Genomic DNA, 16,159 nt, shown 5'->3' with positions numbered 1-16,159 from the left:
GTGTGATTGGCTGATTGTCTCCATTGGACATGATTTATATAGTGTTGTAATATGGAGTATCTACAGTCCGTATAATGATATAATGATACACTGCATAGAGAAGTGCCGAAATTGTAGACCGGAATAACTGTGAACGAAACTCTGGTACTGCAGTTTCCTTCTCCTCGAGAAATAATGTGTGGCCTTAATATCCGTGTTGCATCATGCGTGTGCAGAAGTGAATTGGTTCATTGGTTGTTGTAAAAGAAAAGATAATAAGAAAATAGTAGCCTGTAGTGGGCCTGTCTGACTGCTTCGCGTGGGCCGATAAGGCCTAAATCAACATTTGTATACCACCAACCGATTTCATTTCGTATTCTCGTAGTCGTTGCTCGTGCTATTTTGTTGTTTGTGGCTTGAATTTGGACTCATGCGGAGGAAGGTGAACTTCATTGAACCAACCTCAAACAGCTCAAGTAGATCCATGAACAACTCGTATCTAGTACTGTTCCAGATGAACTTGGCATGGACACAGATCTGCAACGGGTCCAACCACGACGAGGGAGGGACCCCGTCCTCCAATCGGCTGCTCGCCACATTCTCGCTCCCTGACACACGGGCCCACCCCCGGGCGGTCTAACTCTAATTCATGCGTCCTGCGCATGCGGCCCCGGGCCCACCTGTCTGTCGGTCCACGCTCCACTGGTGTCTCCGCTGTCCCACGGTCAGCTGAGCCTGTCGTTAACCGGGGTAGATCTAGGGACGAGCCATTGCTGATTCCATTCCGGGGAATCCCAATTCAATTTGCAATGGTCGTATCTGCTAGCATGCTGCACGCTGGAGGTTTGACCTCAAAGTACTCCACTCCGTTAATACACTACACCAAATAGCCTTTTTTTTGTTGTTGTTTTAGGCATTGGCAGTGTGATTTTTTTTACTCGTACACGTAAAAGCAAAGATAATTTAACCCAAAGGGAGTGTCACTGCACAATTCGTCCAGGGCTAGCTCCAAGCACTGGCAGGAAGTACCAGCATGAGTGCTTGACCACCCAACAGCTGATTTCTTCTGCACTTGCCATCTGTGCTCCACGCATCGTGCGTGGCTACGCACGTGATCCGCACCAACGCAACCATAATTAAAAGGCCGGCCGGGCGGTTTGTTGGCGCCGATCCAGGCAAAGGGGCGGCGCAAAAGTGACCGGCAGGCCGTTAATGAACCGCACACTCTTCCAGTCCTTGATTGTCACCCAGTAACAGTCTAGTGGATGATCCCTACGCAACTCTCAAGAAGGCCCTAAACCCAGCTACGCCATGTGCTCTAATCTCCGGCGTGAAATAACCAGTCGCCCTCTGAAGTCTGAACCACCCATGTGCTTCCAGCGTATCACCTCTCTCTCGAATCGTCTGCCGGGCTAGATCGATCGGGGCGGCCAATGGGACGTTGTCCAGCAGGGGCGACGCAGGAGAGCAACGGGTGAAGCAGCGAAGACGGCGCACCGGACACCTGCGCCCAGCTCCCGCTTGCCCAAGCGTCAGTGTGGAGGAGGTCGCTCCTGCTCCTCCGTCGTGGAGCGTACTGAATTATTGGAGCCGCTTATTACTAATAAGTGCCAGCTAGCAAAACCAGATCAGGGCTGGGATCAGTGCTTGATAGAGACACCTCTCGACCCTTGTTATCTACTCCAATTCCCCAACGCAACATGCATAAAACTTTAGTAGAGTTGATTAGCTTGCTTTCAGTCGACCGGAGGCGGTTCAATCATCATGGGCCGCCGCCTGAGCCTGATCCACCGGATCACGTCCTTGCTTCTGTGATCGACAGTCAAATGGATCGGAGTTGGTAGGCAGCTTCGTCGGCCTGGCCCACACTACCGGTGAATGAAAGCTACCGCCCCCTATATATGGGCACGATGAAAGAAAAAAGGCAAAGGGGCGGAGGCCGTCACGCTCTGATGGAAAGACGCAGCCATGCAGGGCTGTGGTTAATCAGCTAGCTAAAGCATCCGATCCCCATCCTTTGCATAGTTGTTAAACATATCCACGCCGCTTTCCCCCCTTTGTTTACTGCCTGCTTTAGCATGCTATCGGCTAGGATTATTGCTGCGGCTTAGGCCTCTGCTCTGCTGTGATATTTTCAAGGGATTGAGATCAGTGAACAGTGATGGTAATGTTCAGTAACTTGCAAGGTGGCAGCGGGATGATGGAGCTTGGCAGCTTGCTCCATGGACATGGGCGCACATGGCGTCCGCCGCTCCTGCGTTGCCATGCGTGGGTTTATCCTGGGGAGACGTGTGCAACAGCCAAGCCAAAAACAAAACCTAGTGAGAAGCTAGCCGAGGTGTCTGCTGCGGAATCGCCATGGAATGGAGGTCTTAAACAATGGCGGAATCCCATTTTGGGATCGGCAGCGTATGCGCGCGATCAGGTCGTCGCAAACTTGCATGCGAGTCCGTTGGGCGTCGGTGCTGGCTGCAGCCTGCAGGCAGCGTGTGTACTGCCTGCCCTGGTGCCTGCTGCCACCTTTGTCCCGGTTGCACGTAACCGCCGGATGCCTGACTGACACGGCCCTGGCGGTGGATTTGGCTGCTAAGCATGAGCAAGATACGATCTCAGCTCAGAGGGGCAGCCTGCGCTGCCGCTCGGCTGCTTGCTGTGTGCCTGTGCTGGAACCGGTTCCTCCAGCCACTAACGCGTGGGACCGGTTGCTTGGTCGTCCTACCGTGTTCTGCCCTCCGCAGTGCAGGTGCCGGGGCAGGCTGCAGGCAGATTGATTCTTCGCCCTCTTCTATATCGTTGGAAAATGAGAGGAGGCGCATTCGGCATAGTGGGGGTAAAAAAAGTCATTTGTTTTTTTCTTGAGGAAGAAAAGGTATTGCTACTTTTCTAGCAGCAGAGAAACAGGTGGCGTTCCGGAAAGAGCCAGCAAAACTTGACCTATGGCTTTGCTGCTTGGCACCTGTATTCTGAACTTATTTGATTTTGTCGTTTGTACTGACCTGAACACGCCAGAGATGCCTCTGTACAACTAACCGCTGCTCCCAAAATGTCCCCTCATCCTCGTGCCATTAAAAAAATGGCTCAGTGGCCACCGGCCTCTGCACTCCCCGTCGCCAAACACGGAAACTTGCAAACTATATATCCCACGATACGGTAGAAAATTACAGGCAAAATGTACTTAATGCCAAGTTGGTCGAGCACTCAACTAATTCAGAAACTGTTGTCGCCGTAACTGTTCATCTTTATTTTGCTTCACAAACTGCAGACTTTTGGCCGTGTCACACCCTTGCTACTGAATAAAGCCTCGGCCACCTCAAAACTGGTCCGTATTTATAAGCTCGAGACACCACGTGCAAGTGCTTGGTGCCAACAGTCTTGGAGAACAATCATGTTCTAGTTCTACTCGTGTTTGTTTCCATTTTTTCCATTTTGTGGGCACTGTAGTACTATCTCTCGTTACGTGGGCGCTGGGCCACAGCCAAGTTGTTGTTAGTTGTTAGCATCTCACTTTCTCCTCACAAGGAAACGGCCAGCAAAAAAAAAAGGTGAGGACAGTACTACCGAAAACTTTTTTAGGGGTGAGTAAAATAGTATTTGGAGGGGCGGGCGCGATATCCGTCTTTATTTCTCGTAGCTGCAAATGCTGTGACTAGCCTATAAAAATAGGTTTTCCATCTAAAAATTCATTGATTTAAATTTAAATTTTTCAAATCCGTTTCCCGCTATTTTTTAGAATTTTGTTTCCTACCAATTTTAACCTATCAAGCTAGTGCGCAATCAAATGTCACTGTGACCGACGTAGAATATTTTTTATAAATATAAATAATTATAAATTCAAAATTAAATTATATAGAAGTATATCGTTACAGTGTATCATTAGATTACATCATCAAAGTGCGCATAGAATACATGTTTTTATCCTATTTTCCCTGATTAACGCTACCGGAGTTGGCACAGAGGTGCTGTGCATCCCACTGACGAAGACCTTCGTATTTCTTATCAGTTGTCAATTCATGTTCAGGGTGAACAAAATACCCCCTTACATGGACCACTTCATGCAAAATGAAACGGTATAAATCGGAGACTATATTAAGAAGTTGTTGCTCATGGAGTTGATCGTCTTATTTTCTCGGCTGAATCTGCAATAAAAAAAATCATTAAAAAATTAAGCCAAGTGTTAGATACACGCAAAAATAATATGCACTTATGCATTTATCCCTAATAAAGAGTAGCCCCTTACACATTCGGGATCAGTTGTGTATCTCTCGAGCTCCCTCGTATGCTTGCACGTGTAGTACCCACAGTACACAGATAAGGCCGGTTGCTTGTTGCATGGAAAGTTTGTGTGCATAATCATTTCTTGTGTTCTCTCGGGGGATGAATTCCTCCTTTGAAAATGTAGTGCATATAAGCTCTGTTTTAAAAAGAAAGAAATAAGAAGTTAGTTTATATATGTAGTTTTTGGAAGATTTAGCATGATGGTCCGGTGAAGCTTCTGGAGCTTGGCGGAGTTGGCGATGGCAGTGGCGAGCTTGAAGTGCTCGCTACCGCAGGCGTACGCCTGCTCGAAAGAGCCGCTAACCGTGATGATGCCGATCGGCCCCGGCATCTTCAGCTTAAGGTAGGTGTAGTTGGGGACCGCCATGAATTTGGAGTAGCAAAGACGCCTGAGGATAGCGTGGTACAACCCTCAAAATCCACCACCTCAAAGATCAGGGTCTCGGTGCGGAAGTTGCTGTAGTCGCTGAACGTGACCAGCAGCTCTATATTCCCCAAGGGGTACGCCCTCATGCCTGGGATGATCCCAAGGAAGGGAAGGATGGAAATGCGGAGCTTGGACCTGGACCGCGATACGCCCACGGCGTCGAAGGTCTCAACATATAGGATGTTAAGGCTACTACCCCCGGCCATCAGCACCTTGGTCAGGCGCTTGCTGCCGACGATGGGGTCGACAAGGAGAGGGTAGCTCCCTGGTCGAGGAACGTTGGGAGGGTGGTCACCCTAATCGAAGGTGATCGGAGTGCTCGACCAGTGGAGAAATTTGGGAACAGAGCTCTTGGCAGCGCATAACTCCCGGAGGCGGACCTTATGTTGGCTCTTGGTGCAGTCGTCCTCAGGACCTCCAAAGATCATGAGGCAGCCGTTGGCGTCAGGGAAGGTGTTCCCATCCTTGGGCGGCGCTCCCTGCTCCTTGGGCGCCTTCTTGTCATGGTCCCCGCCTTTGCGCCTGCTGGGCTAACCCAGCATCCGCTTGAGGAGCTCGCAATCCTTGAGCTTGTGCTTGACGGGGTAGCCGTGGTTGGTGCACGGCTTCTCCAGGGGCTGCTCGAAATGGTCATTGTTGCCTTGTCGCTTGCCCACTCGATCGACCGCTGCGACCGTGTTGGGGTTGGGGTGACGTGGGTCCCTCTTCTTCTTTTCTCCTGTGTTGTGGAGGGGTTGTGGAGGGGCCCTCATCCTGCTCTGCCCGCTTGGCCTTTCCCATGGTTCGGCCATCGCTGAAGACCACTCCGACCGCCTCCTTGCCGGAGGCATGGTTCGTGGCGATGTCCAGGAGCTCGCGGGTGGTGTGTGGCTTTCGACAGCTGAACTTGTGAATGAGGGACTTGCAGGTAGTTCTAGTGAGGAACGTGCCGATGAGGTCAGATAGAGAATTGCACTGCCTGGAGAACCTGCGGATGTAGTCCCACAGGGACTCGCCAGGCTCCTGCTTGCAACTCTTGAGGTCTCAAGAGTTTCTAGGGCGCACGTACATCACCTGGAAGTTTCCGATGAAGACCTGCTTGAGCTCCGCCAAACTACAAATGTTGTTGGACGGCAGGAATTTGAGCCATGCTCGAATGTGCTCCCCGACACAGATGGGGAGGTGCTGGATGATGAAGTACTCATCATCCACCCCTCCGGCTCGGCAGGCGAGTCGGAAATCTTCCAGCCATACAGTGGGGATTGTCTCCCCGGTGTACTTGGTGATGTTGGTGGGTGGTCTGAAGCGCGGCGGGAATGGCACTTTCTGGATGTGGCCTCCGAAGGCCCGTGGACCCAAGCCATCTGGACTGGGGCGCCGGTCACCGTCCCGGTCGCACATCGGCCAACTCGCCTGGGGAGCGCCTCCTCGTGCTCCCCCTCGGGTTGGTGAGCCTCGGCCACGTCAACGGCGGCCCGGTCAACATCGGCGTCGCGGCAGGCCAGTTGCCGCGAGTGGATCACGCTGCGTGTGTCGTAGTTGGGCCCGAGCCGGCCGTGCACAGGGGGCGCTGTGCAGCGAATGCCACTTCGAAGCACGGTGCATCCGCGGCGTCGCGACCCACCCAGGGTGGAAGCCCTTGCTGCTGGTGGACCGAGGGATTTTGCTGCTGTGAGCTGGCCCTTCCGACTAGGCAGGAGGCCGCATGCCGGTGGCATGACGTGGAGCTCTCCGCCTGCTGTGCAGCGGCATGCTCCACCGACAAACGGATATTGCAGTGGAGCTCTAGCTATTGAGGGTCCGCAGGCTCGGGCAGGTTGCATAGGAGCATCGCCGCGGCGGCCATGTTCTGCCCAGCTCGCACAAACTGCGGGGGGGCGTTGGCGTCCGTGATGAAGGCTTGCTGGACTTGACGAGCGCACGCCCGCACGCTACCCGCCACATCACGAGCATTAGGCTCGGAGTTGCGTCGGGGGTGCATCGATGCGGGCGGCGGCTAGTGCTCTCGCCGTTGGCGTAGGCCCTTGCCGTGCGCTTGGGCTTTAAAACAAGGCCTGTGCGCGCGGGTCTGGTGGGGTGTGCGTGTCCCCGGTTTCCAACAGGACCAGCTGTGGCTCCTGCACATGCGCCATGGCGCATTCCCGTAGCGCGGGACAGCCGAGGGATGACACATCCCCAACGCTGGAGCCCTCAGTAAGGAGGTCATCGTCGGAGAGGAGATCGTGGAATGAGGCGGGGCCATACCCCGTCATGCACACGAGCTTGGTCACGAGCAAAGGTAGCAGCATGGTTCTCGGGAGCTCCTTGGCGTGTATACCTATGCCGTTCATGAGGCCGAACAAGAACTAGCCGTGTGGTGAGTGCGGCGGGGATAGTGGGGTCCCCCCGGAAAGTTGGCGGAAGAAGTTGTGTAGCAAGAACAGAACCAGGTCCATATCGCTCGCTGAGGGGTCGGCACCGAGCATGAGCTCGATGTGATGCGCTAGTGCCTCGGTGTCGAGGTCGGCCGCGGCCCGTTCGAGGGGGTGTTTCCCTCTAACGGTGTCAGAGGAGTGGGCTCCTTGAAGCGTCCCCCCATCAGGGAAGACTTAAAAGTGTTGCTTTATCAGTCTCAGGAGGCTGATAACACTTTTATTACATCAGATGGTACATCACCGTACAACTCTACGCGGTAATGGGCAGTGAAGCGCCACTATCGCGAGGATTACAACTAGAACCCACACTACTACACTAGCTACGAAAAGAGAATCCTCAGAGTCTTGCGCCATGCGGAATCCAACGGTGGCCTCAACCACAGGCAAGACTGGGTGCAGGACGAAACCCTACTCGTTGTCTTCGGGGACGTAGTCTGGGTCTTCCACTGTAAAAGTAAGGAAGGGGTGAGTACAAACGTACTCAGCAAGTCCAATCACACCCACGGAGGGGTATAACAGAAATTAATGCACAGGACAATCCAAGGATATGGTTGTGGTTCATTTGCGGAAACTCTGTTGTATGTAGGGGTTTGTTTTAAAAGCATTTTTAAAACAGGTTTTCTTATACCAAGGAGCACACAGTGTTGATCCACACAGGATCCAAGTTTGAAAATGCTACAGGACTCCCCGTCCGCCGTAGCACACGGCACAACTGCCGGACACTTTCCAAACCACTCACACCAGCTCAACCATTCCCAGAGAGAAACACTAGTTATGTGACCACACCATAACTTGCCCAATACCGTGGGCACGGCTATTCGAATAGATTTTCAACTCTGCAGAGGTGTGCAACTTTACCCACAGGTGGGGTACCATAGCACGAACACCTTAGTGCCGGTGCAGATCCCAACAAAGCCATTACCCACCTTAGCTAGACCTGACTAGCCACCACAGGATCCATCAAGGGGTCATTCGACCTATCACCGAGGTTTAACCGGGGCATAAGTCACACAGAGCTTATCCCGTCTCCTTGATCACCCGTTGCTCCCAGCTCTCCTGATGGCTATCAGACTAACTAGTGGGGTTAGGCCAAGCCGTTGCCCATACAACGGTCAAGTGGTTTGCACGACAGGAAGCTAGGTGAGACGACACATCAACTCGGTCCTTAGGGGTGACAAGATGGATATCTCCCCTCCACGCTCAACCACACAGGTACGAGCACACCAACGGCAATTCACACAGAAATGCCATCCATCCCGTCTAACTCACTTTTCAAAACCACATTTTATCCCTTCCCACACGCACACATTTTCTTTATAAAATCAGGTGGTCAAGGTAGGGTTATCTCAAACAAGGGTGACTATCCTACCATGTTTTCAGCACGCAAAACCATGTAATTTTATAAAACAGGCCACTGGGTTGTGTTTATAAAAACTAGGACAGAAACATGCATCAAAGGGCGGAATTGAACTTGCCATCGTCAAACTCTTGCGGGAGGTCCTGATCGAAGCACTGTCCCTCGGGTTCGGGGTCGCAGAACTGGTCCTCGGTTGCTTGGTCGCAGTCGGGAACTCCTTCGTTCACTCCGTGTCCTACGACGCAGACAAACAGACATACAATCAAGCGAAAGAACTAAAAGCCTTTATCGTTGGGCTTGAATCGGAAATAATTTAGTTACGGAGTTAGGGGTAATATTTTTGGGTGGTTTCTTAATGGCATGGCTAGAACTATGCTAGAAAGGGCGTGGTAAAGTTTCGGGTCAATCGGAGGTCGTTTCGCACATAAAATGACGAGTCAAAGAGGGTTCGGGTGGTTGAACAGGGCTCTAAGGGTTTATTCGTAAGTATCTGGAAAGAGCGAGGACCTTTTTGTAAATCCTATAAATTCTCGGGGCATGCTAAAGAGTGTCAAATGTACCTAGATTCAAGTATTAGAGGGTTCAATTTGAATTAGTAGGAAGAACGAGGTTTCTTTTGCAAAAGAGGAGTGAATAGGGGGGGTGTTCATAGGAAGGAGGGGGTTTTTTGGGGAAAAACCAGAAAAGGGAGGGGGTTTTGGGCAAAAACGCCCCTTCTTCCTCCTCCCCCCGTACAGAACAGAGGAGGGGTGGGGGAGGAGCGCCGGCGGCAGCCAATCCGGCCGGCCGGGGCCTGGGGCAGCTCGGGACCGAGGGGAGGAGGGAGAGGGGAAGGAGGGGATCCCATCCCCGTCCTTACCTCGGGCCGAGGTGAAGCGAGGGAGCGCCCCCACGGTGGGCGGCGGGCGGCGGCCGTGCGAGGCGCGGCAGCGGCGCTGGAGGCGAGGGAGGTGGCCGGCGGGGGCAGAGGAGGGCGTGGGGGAAAGAGGGGCGGGGTGAGGGCCTATTTATAGGCCCTCAAGGGCGGCGGGTGGCGGTGGCCGGTGGGGAGGCCGGCGAGCGGCGCGGAGCGCCTTAATGGCGGCCGCGTCGTGGCGTCCGTGTCGCCGAGTGGCGGCGCAGGCGGCGAGGCCGGGGCGACGTGACGCGTGCGGGCGCGTGGGGCGGCACTGTGCAGCGCGCGCGGCACAGCAGCGGCGGGCGGCGCGTCGTCCGTGCGCGCGTGCGCGCGTGGCGCGGCACGGCGCGGGCCAGGGCGAGGGCGCGGCAACGGGCGGCGCGGCGCGGCGGTCAGCGCGGTACGCGGGGCACGCGGAGCACGCGGGGTGGGCGTGCGTGCGCAGCACGGCCGGGGCAGCGCGGCGCTCGGCCTGGGCGGCGTGCGGGCGCGCGGCAGGGGAGACCGGGAAGGGAGAGGGAGAGGGAAGGAGAGGGAAAAGAGAGAAGGAAGGAAAAAGAGAAAAAAGGAAAGAGAAAAGAAAAAGAGAGAAGAGAAATGGAAGAGGGAAAAAGAGAAAGGAGAGGAGGAGAGAGAGGGGGGCGGGACGCGTTGGCGCCGGTCGCGGCGGCGACCGCGGCCGGTCGGCCACGCGCGCGGGATTCGCGCGCGGCACGAGGAGCGCCGGCGCTAATTGCGGCGAGCGGTCGCGCGTGAGCGACAAGCCATCGAGCGATGCGGAACGACGCTCCGGTTAGGGTTAGGGTTTTGACCTTGAACCGTTTTTACGAATTACTCTAGCGCGCGAGCGGTGCGGGATGAGACGGCGATCAGGCTCGTGTCGGCCGTCAGTGTGACGGAGAGAGTCAGGGTTTTATGACGAATAAATTTTCGGTCAGGACACTTTAACGCGTAGTTTGAATTTGAAATTTTTGGGGCGTCACACTCCTCGCGGAGGCAGAGTGTGCCGAGATGATCAGCAACGAAGTCCAAGCTTCCAAAACGGAAGGCTTGGAAGGGCGCGAAGACGGGAGGTTCCCACGGTACCATCCGCGGGGCTGCAGGAAACTCCAGAGAGCCAAAGCGAATCGTACTGCCCAAGCTCGCGAGGTTGGAGATGCCGGAGATGGAGGCCATCCGATCACCGGGACGGTAGATGCACGATGTCCTCCTCACGGACGGCGCCAAATTGTCGATTCCGAAAATGACCAGCAGCTAAACCTACTCAAAATGTATATTGCGGGTGGTGATCAGATATGGCCTAGCATACAATGACTCAAGATCTATATTGGTTCAGGAAATCGTACCCTACGTCCAGTCGGGGGTCAGTCAGATGTATTATTTGAGCCCAGGTGCTCGTGAGAGTTGGAAGTTACAAGCTTTCGAGTGGAAGCTATGAGATTCGAGAGTCTATGGTTTAGGTCTATCGAGAGATCAGATCCCTTTCCTAAGAGGATGACCCTCCCTTTTATAGTCCAGGGAGGCTCCTTTACAAGAGAGCTTAGGGTGTGAGGATAGAAAGAAGGGACTCCCGACCCCACCAGTCGAGGTCGTCGGCTTCGTCAGTCGGATCTTCCCATCCCATTAGTCGGAGTCTTCCGGTGACCATCGTCCAAAGTTCTGCATCACGGGGCAAGCGTCTTGTCTTATCCCTGTGCGTCATGCTCCGACAGTAAGTGGTCATGGGGGCGTCAATAGGTACGGTACGGCTATCATGCCCCATCCCTGGCTCCTTGCCCAGCCACTACATCGTGACAAGGGGTGTTCCGGCAGTATCATGATGACGTTTAGCTCCGTCCTTTCATGAGGACGAGCAGGTAGAATAGTGGCACCCTGCTGCCACAACAGAGGGGACCGTAACCCCATGGAGGGAGTGGTTGGCTGTGTACGACAGGTTGACCCAGGCTCATCCTTATCATTCGTACCTACTTTTGGGGCCCGCTGGTAAGCCGGGTCTAGCCTCCCGACCAGCCTACCGGTCAAGGAAGCGGGCACATGTAAGACGGAGCCCAGTCAGAGTCCCCGGTTGGAGCCTTGGTACGGACCTAGCCGCTGACCGTTCCCACAGTGAAGGATATGGGTCTTGGTCATCCTGACCGAGTTGTCAGTCAGGGTTGTGGGCCGAGACGGCCTAGATGATGTTGTTGCCTAATACGGAAGGGTGTCTGTTCCAGACGCGGCCTTGGACTGGTCAACGAGAAGTGAACACGCTGGGGATCCCGGGTCACTAGATCCGTCACCATAGTAAGTGGTACTTTGGTCTGTTCTCTCGTCTAAGGCCTCAATGCTAACACCACTGTTCTGAGATACGGTCTTCTTGTCCTTTGCGGCAGTATAAAATAGATATACATTAATATCACACCCTTGCCATGATGTGACATGGCTAGATGGGTCAGTTGCCAATCTTTTGATCATTTGTTCTGCCACGGTTTTCCTATCTGGTAGATCCAGGTCCTTCAACCATGCAGTCAATCAACGCTTATGCTCTCTCATGATCCTATCATCCAAGCGGCCATTACTTGCTGCACGAATCATGCTCAAGTGTTCATTGACTAAAGGTGCCATTATCCTGACATGTTGCAAGATGCTATAATGTGCTTGTTGCACACCTTTAAAATCCTTGTAGGTAAAGTTTGCTAACCCCCTTTACACTACCAACCAATAGCTCCGCTTTGGTGTGACGCAACAACTGGCTTAGAAAATCACTGTCATCAAGTTCATCGTCACTACTATCATCACTGCCACCATCGATGGGCCCCCTGTCGACACCATTGCTATAGCCTCCACCAACATCTTCATCATCGGCACCAGCATCATCAAAATCATCATAATCATTCAACGATCTATTAAACTCAGGGGTCTTGCATGATTTCATTGAGAGGTGCTGCTTCCTCATCATGATACGTCCAGATCATGTAGTTATCTACAAAACCACCCACCAACAGATGCGATCTTATTGTAGTTGTATCGCTGAATACTCTCATATTCTTGCAGGTTTTGCATGGGCAAGATATCATCTGTGTCTTCTTAGTTCTTACGTGTTTTTCCGCAGATTGATTGAATTTAATAAGTTCTCCAAGGAAATAGTCCTTTATCCTTCATGCTTTGTATATCTATGTCCTATCCATCTCTGAACAGCAACAAATAATTTAAATGGATTAAAACAATCTCTTCAATAATTTGATAAATAAATAGAAAATGAATATATACTTCTATATATGCGTAGATATTGAAAAAATCAATTTAACATATACTAACTAAAAAATCAAAACCCAACCTATTATTGCACCACTAAATCTTGTTGAAAAAACTATCATGCATGTGTGTAAATATAGAAAAAAATCAAATCTTCTTCTCTCTCTTTCATAGATCTAGGAATTTGTTTACTTAGGAATGAGGCTAAAACATAAAGATTGGGCCTAAATGATTATATAATCTTGTTCTCCTACTAAAATAACATAACTTCACCTAAAAGTTTAAGGCAAATGGAGCCCGAAATGGCAAATCCACACCATAGCGATCTAGATCTAGGTAGAGGGAAGAGAGCTCCATTTGAACCTTTAAACTATCCAAAAAGCTTAGAAAATACATGGGATTAGTATCAACTTACTTGCTAGAACCCCCAACTTGAGAGAAATCAAGTTTAAAACCTCCCACCCCCTTTTTTTCTTTTTTTTAGATTTTCGGACAGCACCTCCCTGAGCAAGTAATGAGCTGTCGGGAGGAGGAAGAAAGCCGTCCAGATTTTTATGGGTATTTTTAGGGGCAGGTGGTGGTGTCATCACGCGCCCCTGGAAATGTATTTCTAGAGGCGGGTGATGGTGCCACCCGCCCCCGGAAATTTCATCTTTATAGGCGGGTGACGCCATCACCCATCCATGAAAATGTTCAGGGACGGGTGATGGCGCCACCCGCATTTAAAGATACATTTTCAGGGGCAGGTCAGCTACTACAGTAATTCCGCTCGTTTTGTAGGAACGGGTTACATTTTGATCCGCCTCGGGAAAAAAAAAGAGGTGTCGGTACAAACCGGTTTTTAAGTTGGTGGGGGATGGATGTATCTTCAGCCTATTTCCCTTTCTTGCAATTGTTCACTTCCACTTGGCATTTCATTATTGCTCTTTCTGGTAGAATTTTGGCATTGTCTTTGTCGTCTTGGTTTGGAAGAACATATGCTAATATGCTGAATTGGATGGCGTAGAATTTAGCTGAAATTCCTCTTACGAACAGCGCCTCCTACATTGTTTAGTTGTAGATACCGCGAACCATGGACAGTGACGGCATTATATAGAGAGCATCCTTTGTGTTCCAGATGAATATCCGCCTGCTGTTTCAAAAGGAAAAAAGTGTTAGGGATCAATAATTCATGTCCAAAATTTCCATGATGCTTCATTCATCTAGAAGAAGAAAAGGCAAATCAGAAAAGGATCTTTAAAAGCTTAAAGTCATTGACAGGACAGGTTCTCCATTACAGTACTGGATCACACTGCCACTCAAAACGGTCTAGTTTAATTGTATGCTTTATCCAACGTAACTCAATGCTTGGTCTATAATAAATAACATAATTCTACTACAAGCTATATATACATGGAGTCACTCGTCTGGCTAAGTTTTTTTTTACGAATACACAAGAGAACTGCGTGCATGAAGGAAGATGACTAAGCCCCGTTATGAGCCATTCAGCGACCCATGTTAGTATTTTATTTACACATGGACGACTAAGATTTGATCCCATATATATTAATCTCCAATGCACGAAATTGCATCGCAGCCACTACAATAGCAAACAGATTTTTCGGCACGCCAATTACGGAGACCAAACCCTCACGACGAGCTGAGCTGATCCTGGCCGGCCGGGTCCAGTGGTTGAAACTCGGCTGATGATTGATGGTGACTTCTCTTCTAATCCAGCTCTCCCAGCGCATCATTTGCTGCCCTTTTGTGTGCACTGTTTGAGGTCTCGCTCCCTCGCCCCAGCCTAGGCTCCACTTGCACACCAGACCTTTTCTGTGCACGTGTAGTACGCAACCCACCACAGTACCACAGCATCCAATCCATCCATGCCCCTCACCCTCACATGCATTATCTTGTAAGCTAGTATACCAGTCACCTTCACTCCAGCTGAGCCTATTCTGAAACAGTGAAGGGAGCATGCATAATTGAACTCATGACGCAACTAAAAAAATAAAAATACCTGGTTTTTCATTCAGAAACTACAGATTATACAAATGTCAGAAAAGTTTTATTGGTTGAGTCCTGAAATTAGTACATGGTGAAAAGTGCAAATTATTTTTTTCGGGAAGAACTAGAAGTAGAAATAGTAAGCTGAGCACTTAGGGGTGATCTGAAACGGTGTAGGGGACAGAGTTTCCTCCCATCTTGTAACGCTAGGGGCTGCGCTTTTGACCCTCCGGCACGAACTGAAGCAGCATCCATGTGTCCTGCAGTGTGCGATTTCGAATCCCAACAGCTTCTTTTTTTTTAGGCGAACTACGGTGGGACTGTTGGGCCAGCCTGAACCATATATTAACATCAGCACATGATTACAAGATAAAGGTTTTGCCGCTCAAAGGGAGCGGCAAGAGAAGAAAGAACATGGAAAAACAACCCAAAGCAGCTTAACAATTACATGGGATTATATGGGAGAAAGACACTCCATCCCTCGATACAAGACACTCCATTCCTCGATACAAAGTCTATCAACAGGAGAGCGCAGACGGTACTGCCAAAGCCTCACAGGTCGGACACATAATCGTCATTGGTTGCTTGGACATTAGAAAAAACCATAGCATTCCGACATTTCCACACGTTCCAAAGAATACCTGTAAGAATCGTCGAACTGATCTTTGTGGGAGAGTAGCCTAGTCCCGGCGTGGCGGCATCCCAAAGTGATTCAACCTAGGGGCGGCGGCAGAGGTATGCCCTTGTAGCGTACCCATAGTTTGAGAGAAAAAGTTCAGTATACATATTTATACGTATCTTATACAAGCCATGAAGGAATAAAGTCCACTAGTCTAGCAAAGGAGAAACTTGCTGTTTTGTAATATTCTTTAATTATTCATATTTAGAACTTGTTATTATTATGGATTTGTTATGACCATTGTAACTTATCGTCCATTATATTGCATATTTGCTTTAAAATTTTCTTTTATACGTGGCATACCCAGCTGCAAATCCCTTACTCCCCGCTGATTCAACCTGCAAAAGATCGGAGGAAGAGATGCCCGCACTCCAGAAGCTGACAGCTCGCTGACAGTGAAGGAAGAGGTGAGGGGCGTCCTCTGTCAGGCCACAGAACGGGCAAGAGCCATTGTTATCAGCACCACGGGAGCAAAGACGAGCGTTAGTATTAAGCTTGCCATGGTGAAGTAACCAAAGGAAGGATTTGCAGCGGGGAGGAGCCGCATTCTGCCGGATGCAGGCAGCAAAACGTCATCAGGCAAGTGAGCAAAGGAAAACCTATAGAAGGGCGAGGACTCTTCCACCGGAGGCTCCAGATGTACGCACTATTCGTGGTTCCTCCTACAGCTTCTTTTTTTCTCACCCAAGATACCTGCTACTGTCAAACTTTTGTAGCCAATGATGGCACTGTCACGTAGGAGTACTATCAAATTTCCTCCTGTATGTTCCACGAATCAACCCACATGAAGCTCAGCTCCAACGCAGTCTCTTTCGGGCACGCACCTTTTGTGTGGCACACGGAAAGGCGATCGAGTCGGGCACGACACCGATCGGCCGCCTGCTGGGATTGGATCCAAGCACACGCACCCAGCGTCACATGGACTGTTCCT

Source organism: Panicum hallii, chromosome 7 (assembly GCF_002211085.1).
Source record: "Panicum hallii strain FIL2 chromosome 7, PHallii_v3.1, whole genome shotgun sequence".
Classification (NCBI taxonomy): Eukaryota; Viridiplantae; Streptophyta; class Magnoliopsida; order Poales; family Poaceae; genus Panicum; species Panicum hallii.
This window is presented reverse-complemented; position numbering follows the sequence as displayed.